The following is a 20,843-nucleotide window of genomic DNA, read 5'->3' on the forward strand; positions in this document are numbered from 1 at the left end:
CTGGCAATTTTAAACAATTTTCTATCCTACACACAACCATTACTGGGATATAGTTTTCATAGTATACTCATCAATATAATCTCTCACTAATTTTCCTCTGGATTTAAATCACATGAAATGTTACAAAACAAGTACTGAGCATTCCTTTCTTGACAGTACAATGTTATGATGACTATAACCATGGCACAAAATCTTAGTAATTTACGTAATTAGCCAAGAATTACCTTTAAGTGAAAATAGCCCATCCTCAATATCTTAGCTTGATCTTCCTTTTGTAAAACAGTTGATTACAGAGTATTTGTATAAAAAAAGATCAAAATTTCTCATGCAGCATTTTCATGTTTTAGGAGTATTTGTATAAAAAAAAATCAAAATTTCTCATGCAGCATTTTCATGTTTTAGGGAAGCTTTGAGTCAATGGAAACTAAGGAAATTGATTCCATAACAGATGAAAAGAAAGCTCCATTGCAAAGGAAGGCTTGGGTATTTAGATAAGTTTATCCCGACTATGATCTTATTATGCTGCAATGAACTATGACGCTCATCACTGTGGGCATCCATCTGATTGATGAACAAATGAAATGAAATGATATTAAATCTGTATTGTCATCCTTGGAAGACCTAAATAGGATCCATGGGACATCAATAAGGGACCACATATAACTAAGAAGAAATGAGGTAGAGGATGATACCAGAAAACAAGAATGTGGCATGAAAAGAAGCAGAAAGACAACATCTGAAATGCCTCGTAAAAAATATCATGAGCATACCAAAAAATGCTGTCTTATTACCTCGGTCTGTAGCCATAGATGCCATGCTTCTTTGAGCTACAGGACATTAACTTATTGGCTAACTTTAATGTCCATATGCCCTTAAATTGGATATCTATTCAAGACATTTCATAGTATGAATTACTGCTTCGAAAAGTCAACCCTTCCTTTTTCCTGATCCGGTTGAACAAGACATCATGGATGACTTGTTTGCTCCCTGTAACTTTACTAACATTCAAGGTCATCCGCATGATCTTCCAGATAAAGGCATTGACAAGTTGCCTTCTTTCCAAGGCAACAATGCAATTAGTGCCAAATCTCATCTCAAGGTTGTTAGCTCTTTCATGGGTAAATTTTGTAGCGGTGCTAACTATAATCATGAAGATGTAAAGATGAGGCTCTTTGTCCTTTCTTTGGAAGAGGATGCTATAGATTGGTTTACGGAAAATCCTGATAATAAGTTTGATTCATTGCAGTCAATTACTAATGCCTTTAAGGATAAGTATGGAGATAAGAAGGAAGAAAGGCATTTGCTTAGCACTATCAGCCATATAAAGAAAAATGAAAATGAGACTGTGGAAGAGTTTAATAAAAGGTTTAATGGTATTGTTAAAGATTTACCTCAAGATTATAAATCCACTGACAAGTCTCTTCTAGTATAATATACCGATGCATTTACGACTGATACTTCTTATCAGTTGAGATGCACTAACCCTAATCATGTTAAGGCTGCCCAGACTTTAGCTGCGGAATTGGAGAAATTTAGGAGAGCTTCTGGGAAGTCTGAAATTCCGTGTTTTAACTAGGGGTCATCAAGAGGGTGAATCAGAAAGAAAGGAAATTAAAGAAGTCAATAATGATCCTATTAAAGAATTGATGCAAATAATCAAAAATATGGAACTCAATCAAGCAAAGTTGATATCAAATCATGCCAAGAAAATCAGTGCCATGCAAACTAGGTTGGCTCAAATGGAAAGATCGCAAGCACAAAATCTCCAACCTAGTAATAATCGAGGTAATAATACTTGGCAAAAGAGGGACCCACCGAATGAGCAGAGATCGTCAAATCCACTTGAGTCTGTTGAGAAATCTAGGAGCAGCAAGATGAGTGACTTCTCTTTCATCGATAATTGCTTGTGATGACTTTTTGCTTTTCTTAGTTAGATTCTTCTACAACTTGATTAATATTGTGTTGTTTTCATCAAACAATTACCAAAACATAAAGAACAATCAGACAAGAGGACACAAGATATAGGCGATCAGCCAAGGCCTAGACCCTTGACGAATCTTCAATTGACGAATTCCAAGACCTAGACCCTTGACCAGGAACCTCTCCAAGACCAAGTCAAACACTTCTTTCAATTAGCACTTCTTCCACAAAGTCAATGCTGGTCAAACTGAGTGCATCACTACAGATCATGGCTCTTCTTCACTTTTTCAGCACCTATCACAGGTCTGCAATTTCGATCTGCCTGTGATCTCTGAAATTCCTCATCTGTGGACTGAATAGGACAGATTTACAAGACTTCACTTCTTCATTGAGGATGATCTTCCTTCCTTAACAACTCGGCTCTACTAACTGATCCTTGACACCTTATTTTCTCGGCTTCCTGAGATGACTGTAACTTTGACCTTTGCTGCCACAGAAAGTAGCCCTAACTAAGTTGCACGAAACGGAGAAACGGGTACGAGTTTCCAAAACGGGCACAGGTACGAAACGTGACCCCCCCAAATTTTGGAAACGGGGAAATGCAATATATATATATATATATATATATATATACATTATAATTAGATTGTCAAAATGCATAAACTATAAGTCTCTCAATTTACATCACATTTACTCATGAATGATCACATAGTGAAAATAGCAATATCCAAAATCAGCCACGAGAAATTTCTAATTTCTTGTCTCATGCTTAATTGGGAGTCTCCTCCTACATAGTTGAACGACCTTAGTGCTCTTGATTAAATACAAGTTCCATACCCTAGTACCCTACGTGCTCTTGATTATTGGGAGTCTCCCCTGCATAGAGGGGTTGGTTCTCTTGATTAAATACAAGTTCATACCCTAGTACATGACAAAATCCAATGGGAACATTGAAATCCCCCAAATCCTGAAATCCTGAAAAATAGATAAGTCTGTTGGATTTTGAATGAGATCTAAAATTCTATTTTCTCCATATGAAATCCAATGAGGGCAAAACCACTCTCAAACATCCTAAGTCATTTCATGGTGATGTTAAAAATTTAAGTAAAAGGAGGATGAAAATGAAAAGTAAAGGAGAATGTCACTTTTACTTTAAGAATTTAACATTACCATGAACTGCATATCAACACTAAGGCCATAGGTTTGAACATTAGGCTGCCCCACTCAAAAAAATCTTCTTTTTTATAACTTGAGAGGCATTTAGAAGCATTCATAAGATATTTTAGTCACCCAATAAAAAATTAGAAGCGAAAAAATTAAAAAAAATACAAGAAAAAGTCAAGTTAGAAGAGGAAACTCTGCCGTACGGCCTAAAAACTAGTTTCCGGCCGCACTGGCCACATTTCCTCCTCGAGAAATGGGCCAGTACATCCGCAAACGAGTTTCCAAGCCATACAGTACGAGTTTCCTCGTTTCCAACTAGAAACAGACCCTTCTCCAACGTTTCCTGCAACTTAGAGCCCTAATTGTCTTGCACATGTGAGATGAATAACCCAAAAACAATCCTTACAATCTCTGTTCATCTCCTTTTCTTCTCTCCTTTTTCGCTGGATTTACACGAGCTTCTTTTGCTATTGAACGAACTTGATTGATGCCCTAACAAATGAAGTCGAGCTCTCTATTTATAGTCTTCATGTCACTACTTGTGGGTCGACTTGTCACTGTTTGGTAGGCCGACTTGTTGCTTGAATCTTGACAAGGTCTTGGAGGGTTCTTTGACTCTTTTTGACTCAAATAAAATTTCCTTTACAATATGTAACATGACCTAATTAGGTCTTTCATACATGACAATGACTTAATGACTTGTAGACTCAATGACAAGCCCTAGGAGCTCAGAATGGGAGCTTGACCTATAAAATAAATTTCCTTGAGCATGAAACCCATGCCTCATGAACAACAATAATAAATTTATTTTTCTCATTACATCAAATACATAAAGTCATGATTACATATGTCATTATGAAGGCCGAACCTAGTTACATATTTCAACAAAGTCTACCCATCTTGTGGAGGAAGCTCCACCTTATTGTAGAGATTGTGATGCTCTTCATGATGAGGCTACTTGACCCATTGTGAAGAGAATCATTGATAGTGGAATGGCAAGGACAAGTGACTAGATAAATGTTGTTGATGATGAGCATCACTTTTCCATGGAGGATTGGATTGAGGTTATGGAGAAGAGTCATGATGTGAAAAATGTCCAATCATCTTATAGTGTTAATACTTTTAATGGTGAGGAGGATATGATTTCTGAGTTGTTTGGTTAGAAGCCTTCTCCTAAACAAGTCTTGGAGATTGCAAAAGATAAAAGATTAATTTATTAGTGGAGAAATAAGGAACAAAGTGAGAATTAGATTACCCCTAGAATTCTTAACCCTGGTTTGAATTCTAACTCTGGATTGAATATTGATTTGGGAGGTTGGATTAATAATGCAAAAATATTGGTTCCTATCACCGAGATATTAAAGATTCCCTCTCAGAAGGCTAAGTTATTGAAGGTTATTGATGCTCCTCGTATTGATATTTCTCGTGAAAAGGCTCCTGAAGTTGGTTATCAGGACGCTCCAGTGTATTTGCAAAGTATGGATCTAGATAATAAAGATCATCATCCATTTTATATTACTTTGCTTGTTAATGGTTTTTTGTTATAGTTGCATGTTGGACTCTGGTGCATCGACCTATGTCATGACCAAGAGGGTCATGGAACAACTTTACTTAAGGATTTATAGGCCTTATCACAACATTTGTGCCATGGATTCTAAGAGAATTGAAGTACATGGTTTAATTAAGGATTTACAAGTTCATTTGTCTGTTTATCCTGATATAATGATTACCATCGACATTGTTGTGATCGACGTACCAGATGCTTGGGGTATGTTGTTATCAAGGAAGTGGGCTTCAGATCTAGGAGGGAGTATTCAGATGAATTGGTATTATGCTACTATTCCCTCACCTACAAGCAGTGGTTTTGTCAGGCTTGATAGGGAGTCTGAAAGAATATTTCATGTTGAAGACCCCAAGAGACCCTATAATGAGATTATAATCGAAAAACCTAGTCTTGGGAATTATTCTATCTTTTCTAATTCTATAGTTCCCTTAGATGTAGAGGTTGACGATTTGAATAATGGAATTTGGTGCATGTATCTTGATGGTGCATATTCCAAGCATGGTAAGGGTGCTAGAGTAATGCTTATATCTCTTCTTAACCATATTTTTTATTTTGCCTATAGATTGGAATTTGAAGCTACCAATAATGTTGCTGAGTATGAAGCCCCTTTGTTGGGTTTTGAGCCAGCAAGAGATTAAAGGTTAAGTTGCTTAGTGTTGAGGGAGATTTTGATCTTATCATTCAACAAGTCAAAGGGAACTTTTCTTGTAAGAATGACAGACTCTAGAAATATCGAAACGCAATTTGGGATACTATTGAGTTGTTTGATGCTTTTAATATTGAGATTGTTCCCAGAGAGAAGAATAGTTATGTTGATGATCTAGCAGTTGCAACATCCACTTTACAGGTTTTTGATGATGAAATTCATGTGATTCTCTTTCTTAATAATTTGGATGAATTCGAAGATTAAGGTTGATAGTAAGGAGAAAAGATATGATAAGTATGAAGATGTAGCAAATCCTACTCCCAAAAATATCGTAGAGCGACTCTTTGATAGGCACGATGCCACAAAGAGGAGACAGGAAAATAAGATGGATCCAAGGGAATTCATAGGAATAAATATTGGTATCTCTAAAGACCTAAAGATCGTAAAAATTGGTAAAGGTATTAATGAAGAAGAAAGGTAAATTGATTGATTTACTTCATGAATATAGAGTTGTCTTAGCATTTTGTTATGATGAATTAAAAGATGTCATGGAGCATACTATCCCTTTGAAGGATGAAAATGCTAAGCCTTTTCGTCAAAAACTTAGGCAAATTAATCCTACATTGACCCCCTTGGTTCAGAAAGACCTTCAAATGATGCTCTCGGCTGGAATTACTGCACAGACTCGACATTCATCATGGTGTTCAAATTTGGAGATTGTTAGGAAGAAAAATGGAACTATTAGACATTTTTTAACTTTCGAAAACTTAACTTAGCCTAAAAGAAACACAATTATCCTTTTCCTAACATGGACACTATGTTGTAAAGGGTAATGGGTTTAGGCATGATATCATTGTTAGAGAGTTTCTCTGGTTATAACCAAATCTGGGTGAAAAAGGAAGATAGTCATAAGACAACTTTCACCACACCATGGGGAACGTTTGAGTATATCAGGATGCCTTTTGGGTTGACCAATGTTGGAGCAACTTTTCAAAGGGCTACGGATTATGCTTTTAAAGGTTTAATTGGTAAAATCATTGAAATATATCCAGATGATCATATAGTTTTTTGAAATTATGGCATTAGTCATATTGATCATCTAAGACAGATCTTTAACAAGTGTAGAGAATTTGGAATATTCTTCAATCCTGTTAAGTCTATGTTCGGAGTAACTGAAGGTAAGTTGCTTGGTCACATCATTTCTATGGATGGGATCAAGTTATATCCTAAAAGAGTTGAGGCCATTCAGAAGATTCCTTTGCCTCATAACATTAAAACTCTTCAGTCCTTCCTTGGAAATATTAACTTTCTTAGGCGATTTATTCTAAAATATGCGAAAAGTGGTAAGCATGTCCAAAGTCTTTTGAAGAAAGATGCAAAGTTTATATGGAAAGAAGGCTTTTCATGTGATCAGGGGTTCTATCGCGAAAGCACCTGTTTTAGTTAGCCCAAATTATTCGAGGGAATTCTTGATTTTTTCTTTTGCTTCAGAGGATACTATAGCAGGTGTTTTACTTCAGAAGAATAAGGAAGGTCATGAGCAGCCGATTGCTTTTATGAGTAGATTGCTTCAGAATTCGAGTTAAATTATAGTACCATGGAAAAGCAACCATACGCATTGGTCAAGTCTCTTAAGCATTTCAAGACATATGTGGGATATTCTAAAGTCATAGCTTTTGTCCCACATTCAGTTATTAATGATATATTAACTCAAATTGATTGCTCAAGGACTCAAGCTAGGGGGGTCACGAATATTTAAGAATATGATTTACAAATTAGACCAACTAAGCTTGTTAAGGGTCAAGGATTGGTTGAATTGTTGACCGAAGGTAATAAGAAGGCATTAGGCCTGATTTGTCAAAATGGTTCCTCAAGAGTGTAAACTTCACCTGAGCTTCAAAGGTTAGTAGAACTTGAATGGCATAAGGACATCATTTATTATTTGCAAAATCATGCATGTCCTAACCATTTAGTTGCTCATAAGAGAAAAAGCTTACGCTTATTTGTGAGTTTCATTCAGGATTTTGTGGTGGTAATTACGCTATAAAGACTACTGCCCGAGCTAGTTATTATTGGCCCTCAATCTTTTTTGATGTGCACAAGTACGTTAGATGTTGCCAAGCTTGTCAACTTTTCACTGGGAAGCAAAAATTAGTTTCCTTGCCCCTACAACCTGTGGTTGTTGAAGCTCCTTTTTAGCATTGGGATTTGGATTTCATGAAAATTCTAACAATGGATACTCATGGATCTTAACTGCTACTGATTATTTTACCAAGTGGATCGAAGCCATTCCTACAAAGAATGCCACTAAAAAGGTTAGTATGGACTTCATCGAAGATAAAATCATTACTCGATTTGTTGTCCCAGCTAAGATTACTACTAATAATGCAAAGGCTTTTAGCTCTTCAGATTTTCCATCATTTTGTTCTAAGTATGGCATTATTTTGTCTCGTTCATCTAACTACTATCCTAAAGGTAATGGTTTTACAAAATTGAGCAGTAAGAATCTTATAACCATTATCAAAAAGATAGTAGGAGACAATAAGCGAGCATGAGATAGCAAAAATCAAGTATGCGGTGTGGGCAGATAGGATTACAAAGAAGAAATCTACTGGAAAAAGTCCCTTTGAACTCGTTTATGGCTTGGATATAACTTTACTTGTGCACCGTAGGCTTTCTTCTTATCAACTCCTTAAGCATTTCTCTACTAACAAAGATGTTGTGTAACATAGATTGATCAGATAATGGAGTTGGATGAAACTCGTAGAAAGCTTTTTAATCATATTTGTAAAAATCAATCTAAAGTTAAGAAAAAATTTGATAAATCTTCTCGAGTTAGACCTTTTCAGGTGGGAGATTTGGTACTATTATGGGATCATAGGAACGAAAAGTCGGGAAGTCACGGAAAGTTCGACAGCTTGTGGTTGGGACCCTATATCATCAAAGGAATCACTAGACCGAATTCATTTTACTTGAGTATATTGGATGATGAACCACTAAACTTACCTGTGAATGGTCAAATGCTCAAGTTGTTCTACAAAAATGACATTTGATGCCATTGGGCATCCTTTGATTTGTATCTCTAACCCTATTCTTCGTTATTTCAATTATTAGAATAGATTTCATTTCAACATTTCTATTTCCTAGATGCTAGAATAGATTTCCATTTCATGTTGTTAGAATAGTTTTTCTTTTCAGTATTGTTAAAATAGAATTTCTATTTCAGCACTTTATATTATATGATGATTTCTGGTTTATATTTGAATGGATAACTACCTGATGAAAGTTTTGGCTTGCATCTAGATTCTAGATTCTCACATTCCTTCATGAAGCAACATGTCCCCATGTAAAGCCAAATGTTGACCACCAAGTGTCAACTACCCCATGCAAAACACATGATCAGAGCAGTCTAAAAAAAAAATCAGATTTCATCATCTTCATTCAAATTCTGGACTTCAAATGTAATTCAAATTCTGCAACCTCGTGCGGCATTATGTAAAAATGATTCTAATATGCTTATGAAGCCACGTAACACACTTAGGTAAGCTTAAGAACTTTTTCTAGAGAGCTTGTTACAAATAATTAATAAATAATAGTTAATTAATTAAAAATTAAGTTAGTTATGAAAGGTCAAAAGACCTAACCCTTCATTCTCGTGACCTGTCACTACCTACTTAACGCATATCGTCCGAGGAGATGTAATTATCCATCAGTATTCATTTTATAAAAAATATTTATTACATTCTTGTATTCTACAAGTGAATTCAAGTTCTCGTGTATGATTCCTTAACAATGGTATCGAAGCAATCAATCCTCTCGACCTGTGTTGCATCCATTCCGCTTGTGTTTCAACTTGTTGTCTCCATCACCGCGTTCACCATCTTTGTGTTGCCTTGTTCCCTTGACCTACCGAGTGTGCTCATCTCAATCATCGCGTACCGCTAGCCATTGTTTTTCCCCACCACTGTGCTCAAAACGTTGTCCATACGTCCACACCATATTGTTGACTCCCTTCAATCTCAGCGAACTTTGTCATCGTCTGTCGTGACTTTTCGAGTCGTGATTTTTTTCTCGCTGATTATTCAACCTTACCTTCGAACTTTCAAATCATCATCAATTATAAAGTGTGGGATCATATTAATTCTATTAATTGATTATATAATTAAATAATTATATATATAGATATAGGTATTATATATTATATATTAATTATATAATTTTATATATTTAATTATCTAATTTATCTAATAAAAAAAGTGAAAAAAGAAGAATCAAGAGTGGGGTCCGCAAGGGAAAAAGGCAAGATGGTGAACCTGAAAGAATTACAAGCAAATGTTAATCATTATAAGGACAAAGTCAACAGCGTGCGTTATCGCCTCACCAACATAGAAAAGTCGCAAACAAAATTTCGAGAAGGACAAAAGAAGTTAACAAAAATGATGGAGGAAATATTGCAGAAAGATTACAAAATCAAAGAGACTATACAGAAACTGGATGAGCATAGTGAACAAATCGCTAAGCTAACAAAAAAAGTGGACACATTGTTGTTGCAGTCCACCCCCTACAAGGAAATGGCAAATATTCAACAAAGTACAGATGGACCTGAATTTTCAGATCCACCTGGAATTGTTTTTTCAGGAAGCCAGTACTATACCAACGATCCAGAAAAAGACTATTAACGAATCAAAAGAGAGTTACGTCAATACGATGGAAAAGATCATAGAGGCGCCATTGTTTGGGTTAATAAAATGGAGGCCATTTTTTAGTCACACCCACCAATAGGTGAACGAGAAAAAATCATGACCTCATCCAACAATTTGGAAGCTGAGGCATATGACTGGTTCCTATGGTGGTCCAACAAATGTGAAGTTCGTTCATTCATTTGGAAAAAAATTGTGAATGCCTTACTAAAAAGGTTTCACGACAAAGAAGAAGATGATATCTACGAAAAATATGTTCATCTCAAGCAAAAAGGGTCAATAAGTGAATACACCCACGAATGGGAAGTATTAGCTAGAAGACAGAGGATTTATCGATGAAGAACTGCTAAAAATGTATAAATGTGGACTTACAGAATATATCTTACCATAATTGAAATTGTACAAACCCAAAACAATTGAGGAAGCCAAACATGCAACAAATATCATTGAACAAAAGCATAAGTTCAATAAGTCATATACCATTTCCGAAAAATCAAGCAATTACTCAAAAGGAAAGTCAAGCAAGAATTCTCTAGACAAGTCTAGCAAGTACATTCCACCCTTGTTGCGAGGAGGAAACCAACAGTCAAGTTCTGAGAAGAAAAAGGATGGCAAATGCTAGAAGTGCGGAGACAAATATTCTCTAGGACACAAGTGTCACACTTAAAAACTCTACAATTGTGAAGCAGAACAAGAAGATGAATCTTCAGATAGTGACTCAAACGAAGAAAATGAGACTCCTAATACAAAAGAGAAAAAATATGCCGAGAATTTCTCTGGCAGCTATCACCAGGATAGCCCAACCACAAACCCTAAAGCTGAAGGGACATATTAAGAAGCAAAACGTTGTTGTATTAATAGACTCAGGAAACACCACAATTTTATAGATGTTAATGTAGTAAAGAGGATAAATCTATTTGCATATCCTGTGGCAAATATAAGTGTTATGGTGGCAAATGGAAAAAGAATAGATGGAGTAGGGAAGTGCCACAAGGTTAAGCTGCAACTAAGCGATTACGAAATGGAGTCTAGCTTTTACAGAGTTCCCTTAGGAGGTGTAGATGTCGTCTTGGGAATACAATGGTTACAAACTTTGGGGACATGTTACGCAAATCACCAAAAACAATTTATAAAGTTCAAAAGGAATGGAAGAAAGTATAAATTGTTTGGGTTCCAGGCTCCTCCTACCTAAATCATATATGCACAACAAATGAAGAAACTTATTCGAAAAGGGCCAACAGTATTTGTCACACAATGCCAACAGTTAGAATTGCCATCTATTGAAGGGAATCACTAGCAGTCTGAAATTCCATCCCTAATCCATAAATATGACGAAGTATTTCAAGAACTGCCTATGAAATTACCTCGCGAAATGAAGATCAAACACATCATTGAAGTCAAACCGGATGCGGCACCTGTAAATGTCAAGTCATATCGCTATCCCCATCATCATAAAACAGAGATGGAAAGGCTAATACAAGATTTGCTAAAATGTGGAGTCATTACAAAACTAGAAGTCCATATGCAGCTCCAGTATTGTTAGTCCAAAAGAAAGATGGATCCTTCAGGTTGTGTATAGATTATCGAGGATTAAACAAGATAACTATTAAACGCAAATTTCCCATTCCATTTATAGATGAGATGTTGGACAAACTCCATGGCACAGAATATTTTTCAAAATTAGATTAAAGGTCAAGCTATTATCAAATATGAGTAAGGCTAGAGGACATCGAGAAGACTACATTCAGAACTCATGAAAGGCATTATGAGTTTAGGATAATGTTGTTTGGACTAACAAATGCACCAGCCACCTTCCAAGCAACCATGAATGAGCTTTTTCACCCATACTTGTGAAAAATCATATTGGTTTTCTTTGACGATATCCTTATCTACAGCAAAACTTGGAAGGAGCACCTCAAGCATCTAGAAGAAGTACTTTTCGTATTGGAGAAGAATCAATTTTATGCAAAATTATCAAAATGTACCTTTGGACAGAAGGAAGTTGAATATCTAGGACACATCATATCCAAAGAATGAGTTAAAGTTGATCCTAGCAAGATTAAGGCAATTAAAGAATGGCCAAAACCGAAGAATATATCAAAGCTAAGAGTATTTCTTGGTTTAACTACATATTACAGAAGATTCATAAAGAACTATGCACATTTGATTGTGCCACTAACAAACTTGTTAAAAAATAATGTTTTTTGATGGGATAACCAAGCAGACGAATGCTTCGGGAATCTAAAAATGGTTATGTCATCCATGCCAGTACTGGCAACACCCGACTTCTCCAAACCATTTGTGGTCGAATGCAATGCTTCAAGATTTGGAATTGGGGCAGTATTAATGCAAGACAACCATCTTATTGCCTTCAAAAGTAGAAAGCTCAATAAAAGGGAGAGCTTGAAATCTACTTACCAAAAGGAAATGCTTTCCATGCATTGAATAAATGGCGGCAATACCTACTCGGAAGTAAGTTCTCAATTCAAACAGACCACAACAGTCTTCAATTCCTACTAAAACAAAAGACCTTATCAACTAAACAACAAAAGTGGATGGAGAAGCTTTCCACATTTGACTTGGAACTACTACACAAAAAGGGGAAGGAAAATATCGTCGCATATGCACTTTCACGTAGGGATGAAGATAACACAACATGTGTCTCTTCAATAGTTGTTCCTGATTTCTTAGACGAAAGACGAGTTGAGTATGCCAAAGATTTGGACTCTTGTTCTATGATTGAAAATATTAATCAATATACCAACTTTGAATGGAAAATGACATATTGTGGTATAAAGGCAGAATTTATCTAACTCCCTCATCCAAATTTAGAATGAAAATTCTAAAAGAATCTCACAGTTTTCCTGCAACAGGACATGTTGGATTCTTCAAAACATACTACAACATTCGACAATCATTCCACTGGAAGGGTATGAGTAAAGAAATCCAAAAGCATGTCATTGAATGTGATATTTATCAAAGAAATAAAAGTGAAAATATTCCAACCCATGGGTTACTACACCCATTACATATTCCAAATCAAAAATGGGAGGAAATATTGATGGATTTCATCCAAGTACTGCCTATGTCTGATGGTAAGGAACAGATATTTGTCGCGGTAGATAAACTCACAAAAAATATGCACATTTCATGGCAATCAAAAAACTGACACAACCAAGCAAGTCGCGGAAGTTTTTCGTAAAAGCATTTACAAACTACATGGTTTTCCCAAGGTTATTGTCAATGATAGAAACGCAAGATTTAAAAGCATTTTTTGGAAGGATTTCTACAACCAAGCTGGAATATCCCTCAACATGAGTTCAACATGGTCATGGTCAAACCGAAGTTGTAAATAAATGTTTAGAAACATATCTCCGTTGTTTTGTCACCAACAAACGAAACAAATGGTCTCGGTGGCTAAACCTAGCAAAATGGTGGTACAATACCACCTATCATACTTCAACCAAAATGACTCCTTTCCAGGGCCTATACGGTTATGAACCACCCAAGTGGAAGGATTTTGCGTTACATAATTCTAGGGTTCAAGCGATAGGGAATCAATTAGAGGAAAACCAAAGAATTATTAATTTGTTAAAATAAAATTTAACAATGGCACGCAATAGAATGAAGCAATAAGCCGACTAGCACCACATAGAAAGATAATTCGAAGAAGGAGATTGGGTTTTCGTCAGACTTCAACCCTATAAGTAGAATCTCTAAAACAACAAGGGAAGAATAAGTTAGCCCCTAAATTTGATGGACCTTACCAAATACTTAAAAATATAAGTAGTGTAGCATATTGTTTGAAGTTACCAGACAATTGTCAAATCCACAACACATTTCATCTATCAAGTCTCAAAAAGGAACTGGGATAAAATCAAACAGCTCAAATAGAGATACATGAACCTGATGACGAAGGAAGGATCATATTAGAACCTAAAGGCATTCTCGCTACCAGAGAGAAATGCATTACGTTCCAAGACTATTAAAGAATACCTTATCAAATGGAAGAAACTTCCGGAAGAAGATTCATTGTGGGAGACAGAAAGGTTCCGACAATAATATCCCACATTGTAGGAGACAGAAACTTCTGGAAGAAGATTCATTGTGGGAGACAGAAAGGTTGAGACACAGCATTTTAAGGGAAGGGCAACGTTACAAATAATTAATATATAATAATTAAATAAATAGTTAATAATTAATTAATTAATTAAAAATTAAGTTAGTTATGAATGGTCAAAAGACCAAACCATTCATTCTTGTGACCTGTCACTGCCTACTTAGGGCATATCATCTCAGAAGATGTAATCATCCATCAGTATTCATTTAATAAAATTTATTTATTACATTCTTGTGTTCTGCAAGTGAATTCAAGTTCTCGTTTCTGGTTCCTCAACGAAGTTTCACTCAAGGGAGTTTTTTTCCTCAGCTAATTATTTGTGTTTTTCAACTGCAAATAATTGGTTGAGCTTTTCTCCCAAACATGCTCCAAAGCTAGAGCAGAGCTTCATGGTGAAGTCTTAAGTGAGTCCTAGTGTATAAAGTCAATGTAAAATTGATAATATCGGCGATATTCGAAAATATTGCGATATTTTCGGCAAAACGATATATCGCCGAGAAAATATCGCGATATTTTCAAATTATCGGCAAATATCGCAAATATTGGCAAAATATTGCAATATTTTGAAAATATCGACAAAATATCGATTATGTTTAAAATTTTGAAAAAATTATTTTTTATGCTTGCCGATATTTTCGCCGATATTGTCGATAAGATGTTTTCTGGACCCTCGCCGACATTTTGCCGATACCGATATTTTCAACACTGATGTAAATTACCATACTGGATCATGTCTAAAGTTTCGCAGAATTTGGTTGTCTAAAGATCAATTTTTAATTGTCAAATTTCCCCTTCTAAATAGGTTTTTTTTGTAATATTTGAAATTTTGATGTAAAGATGTAAAAGGGTGTTGTCTATAGAAGCTATAGGTGGTATGTGTAATCATAATTAGACCTCATCACCTAAACTTTCTATTTAGACACGCTTTGAGGGTGGGAAAATATGTTTATACCCCTCTAGAGTCATATTTTCTATTTTCTAAAGAAAAAAAATAAAAAAAATGGCAAAATAATTAGCCAGAAAATGGTCAGAAAATTAAAATGAGAGAAAAATAAAAATTCTCTCCAAGTGAAAAATATTACAAAAGGAATGTGCACTTTCCAAGAAAGAAATCTCCACAAATCAAGTAAGCAAAAGTCCCAGGAAAATTCGTTGGACCAGGAAAAAGGAATTAATTCCCAAGAAAAATCGATTGTTTGAGGAAAATTGAATTTGTCGACCAAGGTGGTTAAATTGAATGAGGGATTTTCGAGAAAGGGAATTAGAAAATTCATTTTTTGGTTCATCCCACTCATCATCAAGGAGATCGAATTTTTTCTCAAGGCAATCAAGGTTCAAGATTAATTTGACAATGATCAACCTTTCAACTAGTCTTTTTTCTCTGAGATCAAGTCAACTTTGTGCAATTCATGGGACCTAGCCATTTTTCACTAGGAGAGGGATCTAGATCTCCCATTTTTCTATAAATTGGGCTCAAGGCTCCTCATTGTAACACATTGTAATCAAGCTCTTGGCTAATCGAAGCTCTGTTGGATTTGTAATATTTTCTAGAATAATAAAGCAAAAGTCTTTGGGGCTTATTCAAGGTGGTGTTTCTCTTCTTTCCTCTATGTTAGTGTTTTCTGAATAATGTTTTTAGTACTCTACTGAATTTAAATTGATACATTGTTCTTTCACTAGCCATTTGTGGAATAACTATTCCAACAGGGGTCTTGCATTAGTTTTTGGGTTAAAGAATCCATTTGGAATTTAATATATCTAGCATCTATCTCTAGATTTTTGGTTTCAGTTTGTTATTTGACCCTTATGATTTAACAATTGTATTTTAAATGTGTAGAGATCAATCACTTTTAGATCTTGGACGTGACGGGAAGTCTTTGGTTGGACCATCCAACTCCTAAGACAAAGATCGAAAAAGCGTACTTTGTCTCTTTCCACAGATTTATCTAACGAGTGTTGCAGGAACTTCTTAGTCATTGCTTGGGAAAAAACTTATTAATCTTCATCTATTTCTCTTATTCTAAAGTGTTTAATTGAATAGATCTGCTAATATAGAGCTATTTATTTGCTAATCATGGAACCGAGTTGTACTCATATTCCATTGACTTATCCTTTGTAGATTTGTAAATAATTTTGTAAATATTTTACTTGCATAACCCTTGTATATATTTTGTTTTGAGTATATAGTTTATTTGCAAATTTGAAGGCAAGGGTTTTGGTTTGTGTCTCTTGATACATTTTTTTGCAGGTCCATTTAATCTAAGATCAAGAGGAAATCAAATTGTTCAAACCCTCATTTAACCTTCATGGCTAGGGTTTCTGGTGCAACGAAAATTATTTGAAAGTCATCATCCACTTTCAAGCATCCCTTTCCAAGCCGCTAGGGTTTTTATGCGTGTATTGGCTTCAAAATTGATTTTTCTTAAGGGTTTGCATTCATAAACTTTTGCAAAAAAAAAAATCTAGAATTTACCAAGGTTTTATTTGTTAAATCTCATTTGGATAGTTATTGTTTTGCAGATCCATAAGTCATTAGCCTTGGAAGGCTTCCTCACATATTTGATCAAGGGGTTTTTATTTGATTTTGTGCCTAAATTTTTTGTTTAAAATTTCCTTGAGAAGCCGCAGGCTTTTGGCATCAATTTCAAGAGGAAGCCGCAAGCGCTGTAGGGTTTATTCCTTGTTTATCTCAATATACTAACCTTCCATCATTTTGTAGAGAATTAAATCAATTTTGGAAGGAATTTTCTCATAAAATTTTGGCACGAAGTTTGTTGTTTAAAGCCTGTAATTTTTTGATAAAGCCATAGGCCTATTTGGAGGTCTTTTTCTCTTGGCTGAGGACCTAAACAGCCTAATTTCTTACACTCTTGCAGGAGACATTCGGGTTTGGGAATTCTGCCAAATCGCCAAAAAAACATTGAAAGGCCTAGGGCCTTGAACCTTAAGCAATTTCCTTTTAAAATTTAATAAAATTTATATAAATTTATTCAATCATTTTCTGCAAGGTCGTGAGCATCTGGGTTTATTTTCCTCTTGGCAGAGAGCATTTTTCTTACCTGCGGTGAGGTTTCTTGAGGTTGACATTGTGGTTTTGTAGAAGGACTTTTCAGCAAGTTTCAAGTCTTTGTCTTGCAGGGATTTTTCATACTATTTGCAGTTTGAAATCGAATATGTTTTAGGTCATTTGTCCCTTAGGCCGAGGGCAAAGGAGGTTCTTTTCCTTCTTGTGAAAATCATAATCGGTTGAGGAGCTAAAGTGAGCATCTTGTGCAATCTATTTGTCGTCAAATAAAATGTAACTAGGTTCGGCATTTATACATATAATTTTGATCTTTCTACTTGTTAAGAAAAGGAAATATTAATTTTGTAAATTATAAAAATGAGTTTCTTGCTCATTCCATAGGTCTAGGAAAGTCAAAGAATCAAAGAGATCTTATTAAGCATTTATGTAATATATATGGGTCAACTGTATGTCTAAGAACATCCCTCCAAGACCAGCACAATCATCTTGAAGAGAAGCAACCAAAATAATGAAAAACACAGTCACGTCGACTAGCAAACAAATTAAAAGGGAGTCATGTCGGCTCACAAGATGAGACACATCGGTTCATAGGTCCATGCCAGCTTGAATACATGGTCAAACACCTATATATAGGCAGTTGAAGTCACCACAAAAACACAGAACAGAATCTCGCATTCTCTCTGAAATAACTCAGATAAGAACAGGGTCTGCAACTTCGCATGTCTTGAAGAAGTACACTCTCGGATGGGATAGTTAGGAGCAGAATCTCAGTGATAAGGCACAATGATACCTTCGCATTCCACTCTGAAATCTCGGTCAAGCTCAAGGTGCTGAAACTTGGATGGATACAGGACTATGTCTCTTTGCATAACGATCATACTTCGGATGGCATGACAATGATCTCAGATAAGCGTTATTGTAATGGTTACGTTCTCAGCATAAGTCTAAAGATAAAGGTCTCGGTGCTGCTCTCTGAAGTCATACCGTTAAGCATAGTTATGATCTCAATGATGGCTTTGTCTTGAGGATGTAATCTCATCATAGAAACCTCATCTACATGATGATGATCTCAATAAACAACAAAGAACTAAGTAATGATAGAGATATGGTGCAGCAGTCTTGCTCTCATGAATATCTCAGTGATGTTGCAGCAGTAATGGATGTCTCAGTGATGTAGTGACGACGATGATCTCAGTAGTATGAAGAAGAGGATTGGTGGCTTGGTCTTGGAGTGGCACAGTTAGTCAAAAGTCATGGTCTTGATGTTCGTCAATTGGAATCTCTATAAGAAGAATTGTGTGCGGGTTTTCCTCTCCAAGAGGGAGAGGTTTTGGCCCTGGCAGAATGCCAACATCTTGTGTTCTTGTCTCTTTGTTATGATAGCTATTTAATGATCTAAAGAAGACACACTAATGTTAAAGAATATGCTAACAAGTTAAACATTAATAGTTATCATGTAAAAGAAGAATCTCATTAACCTCGTGCCCCAGATTCTTCAACATGGTATCAGAGCTATGGTTGCAGTCTAAGGAAGGGCATAAAAGAGACACTTAAAAGATCAGTCTTCAACCAGCAACAGCAAGACAAGTCAATATCAATCTCAGTTAAGGTGAAGGAGGACTTCTCTGCAACTTCGTATGAAGAACAGAATTCGGATAGCATACCTCTGAAATCTCTGTGGTAATCACAGTGACACCCTCGTACATATCTCAGAAATCTCAGACAAGGAACAGTGGTACAGTCTCTTCAACATAAAGGTTCAGGCTTCGGATGGTCATTGTAGTTTCAGATGGATGTCACTGAACTGGCTACAGTCTTGGCATAAGCATCATGATAAGGGTCTCGGTACAAGAAGGAAACACTCTGTTTTATCATACTAAACAGTATTATGGAAGTCTCGGTATAGAAAGGAAAATGCAATCTCTGCATAACAGTGATGACAAGGATCTCAGGGATCCCACATCAACATACACAATATCAGTACAATTCGAATGGAGAAAGTCTCATAGTAACACACTATGCAGTCCTGATCTTAAGCATAAATATGATGAAACAATCATGATCTCAATGGATCTAGGTACAGACCTCATGAAGACTTCAGTAATATAATGAAGCTCGGGTGGGGACAGAGTATACAGTCTCGCATAGATGAAGAGGATCACTGAAGCACTCATGGTCTCGGCATAAATTATAATCTCAGTTTTGATGCTAAATTACAAGAGTAAGTCTCGGGTTCCTTACTACCATGATATCAGTCAAACAAAATATTGTTGAAGAAGACAGTCTCGGTAATAAGACAGTCTCTCTATACACAATCCAGTTACTATCTCTGTCTATGTTATTCGGTGGCAAGTTTGGGCTCACATCACAGTGCCTCTCTACATACTTCTATCACGAGCATGTCAACAATGTGTTCAAATGTAGGAGTCAAAATTACCAAGAAGATGAATTAGGAATCAAGATGATCTCAAGATCATAAAGCAGTTTCGGTGATGACAAGATCAAAAATGTCATGGTGCTAGAAGGTCTCCAAAGAAGTCTTGGTAAAAGGATACTAGCAGTTCATGATGGGCAGCTCAAGCAAAGGAAGCATCAAGGTGAAGATCTCCTCTTCACATGCCAAGTAAGTATCTCTCATGTTTAATCAATTTTTGATTTAATGACTTCGGTTTGCAAGGGAATGGAAATGCTAGAGGATAGTCATAATCCTCATAACAAGGTCCTTGCATGAAATAAGGACGATAGTTATGGTCCTCATAGATGAATGAAGTCATTGAATAAGGTCTCCTTTGAGTTCATGAAGGTAGGCATTAGGGAAGCTAGTAGAGGAATCATGAACATTATAAGAAAATTCATGTCACTAGATAGGATGGAAGGAGTTGAATAAGAGGGAGTAGAAATCTTTAAGTTAGTCTCTCTCTATAAGTCTCTTTTTGGGCTCCTAGATCCTACATAGAATGTGACTACAATATATTATAGGATGTGGTGTAACATCATGAAAGAAACTAGATCTCGTGACATCATCACGAGGGTGACTAAATTTTCAAGGATAAGTAAGATACCTCAGTCAACATCTTAGGGTTTCTATGAAAGAAGGCAAGTTGTAGGCAACAACTTTGCAGAAGTCAAACATTTAAAGAAGGCTCATCATACAACAAAAGGAAAACATCTGCTGGATAGGGATCTTTAAGATCCTCAAGATTCTCTGATGGAATCTTCACTAGAAGATTCACTGATCCAGGGATGAAGCAAGTGTTTCAATAGAAACTCCAACTTGTGAAGTTCATGAATAATGATATGATGACGTAAGAGCAGTTCAAGGGGTTGAAGATATTTCAATCAAGGAAGTTGTTGAAAGAAGCCTAGACAACCTAAAAGGTAAAATGAGGTATGTATACTTGCATTTAAGTTTTATAATGACATGTCATATGGTTGCAAATGAATACCTCTATCTTGAGAAACATGATCAAAGGAAAAAGATCTCCTCCTCTGAAAGGAGATCTCCTCACACTAAATGAAATCAACATAATATGTCTTCATATGAAGTATGAGGTGATTAACTAAAATGAATAAATTCTTATTAAAAGTTGTTGATGGAATGTGTGAGGAAGGAAGAAATCGTGAGATATGCAACCATGATAAAGACAATCAACATCCAAAAGACCAAGAAGATTTAAATAGGAAATCTCTTGGAAAGATATGAA

At 35.8% G+C, this 20,843-nt stretch overlaps 1 protein-coding gene across 3 annotated transcripts in view; it reads right to left on the bottom strand.

The window, feature by feature from the left end:
* VPS54 overlaps positions 1–20,843 on the bottom strand; it is a 309,776-nt gene that overhangs the window by 70,209 nt on the left and 218,724 nt on the right. The gene's annotated exons all lie outside the window — the stretch shown is intronic.

The sequence above is a fragment of the Pinus tabuliformis genome, chromosome 9 (genome assembly GCF_031772625.1).
Source record: "Pinus tabuliformis cultivar Carrire ecotype Pingquan chromosome 9, CPIR1, whole genome shotgun sequence".
Taxonomy (NCBI): Eukaryota; Viridiplantae; Streptophyta; class Pinopsida; order Pinales; family Pinaceae; genus Pinus; species Pinus tabuliformis.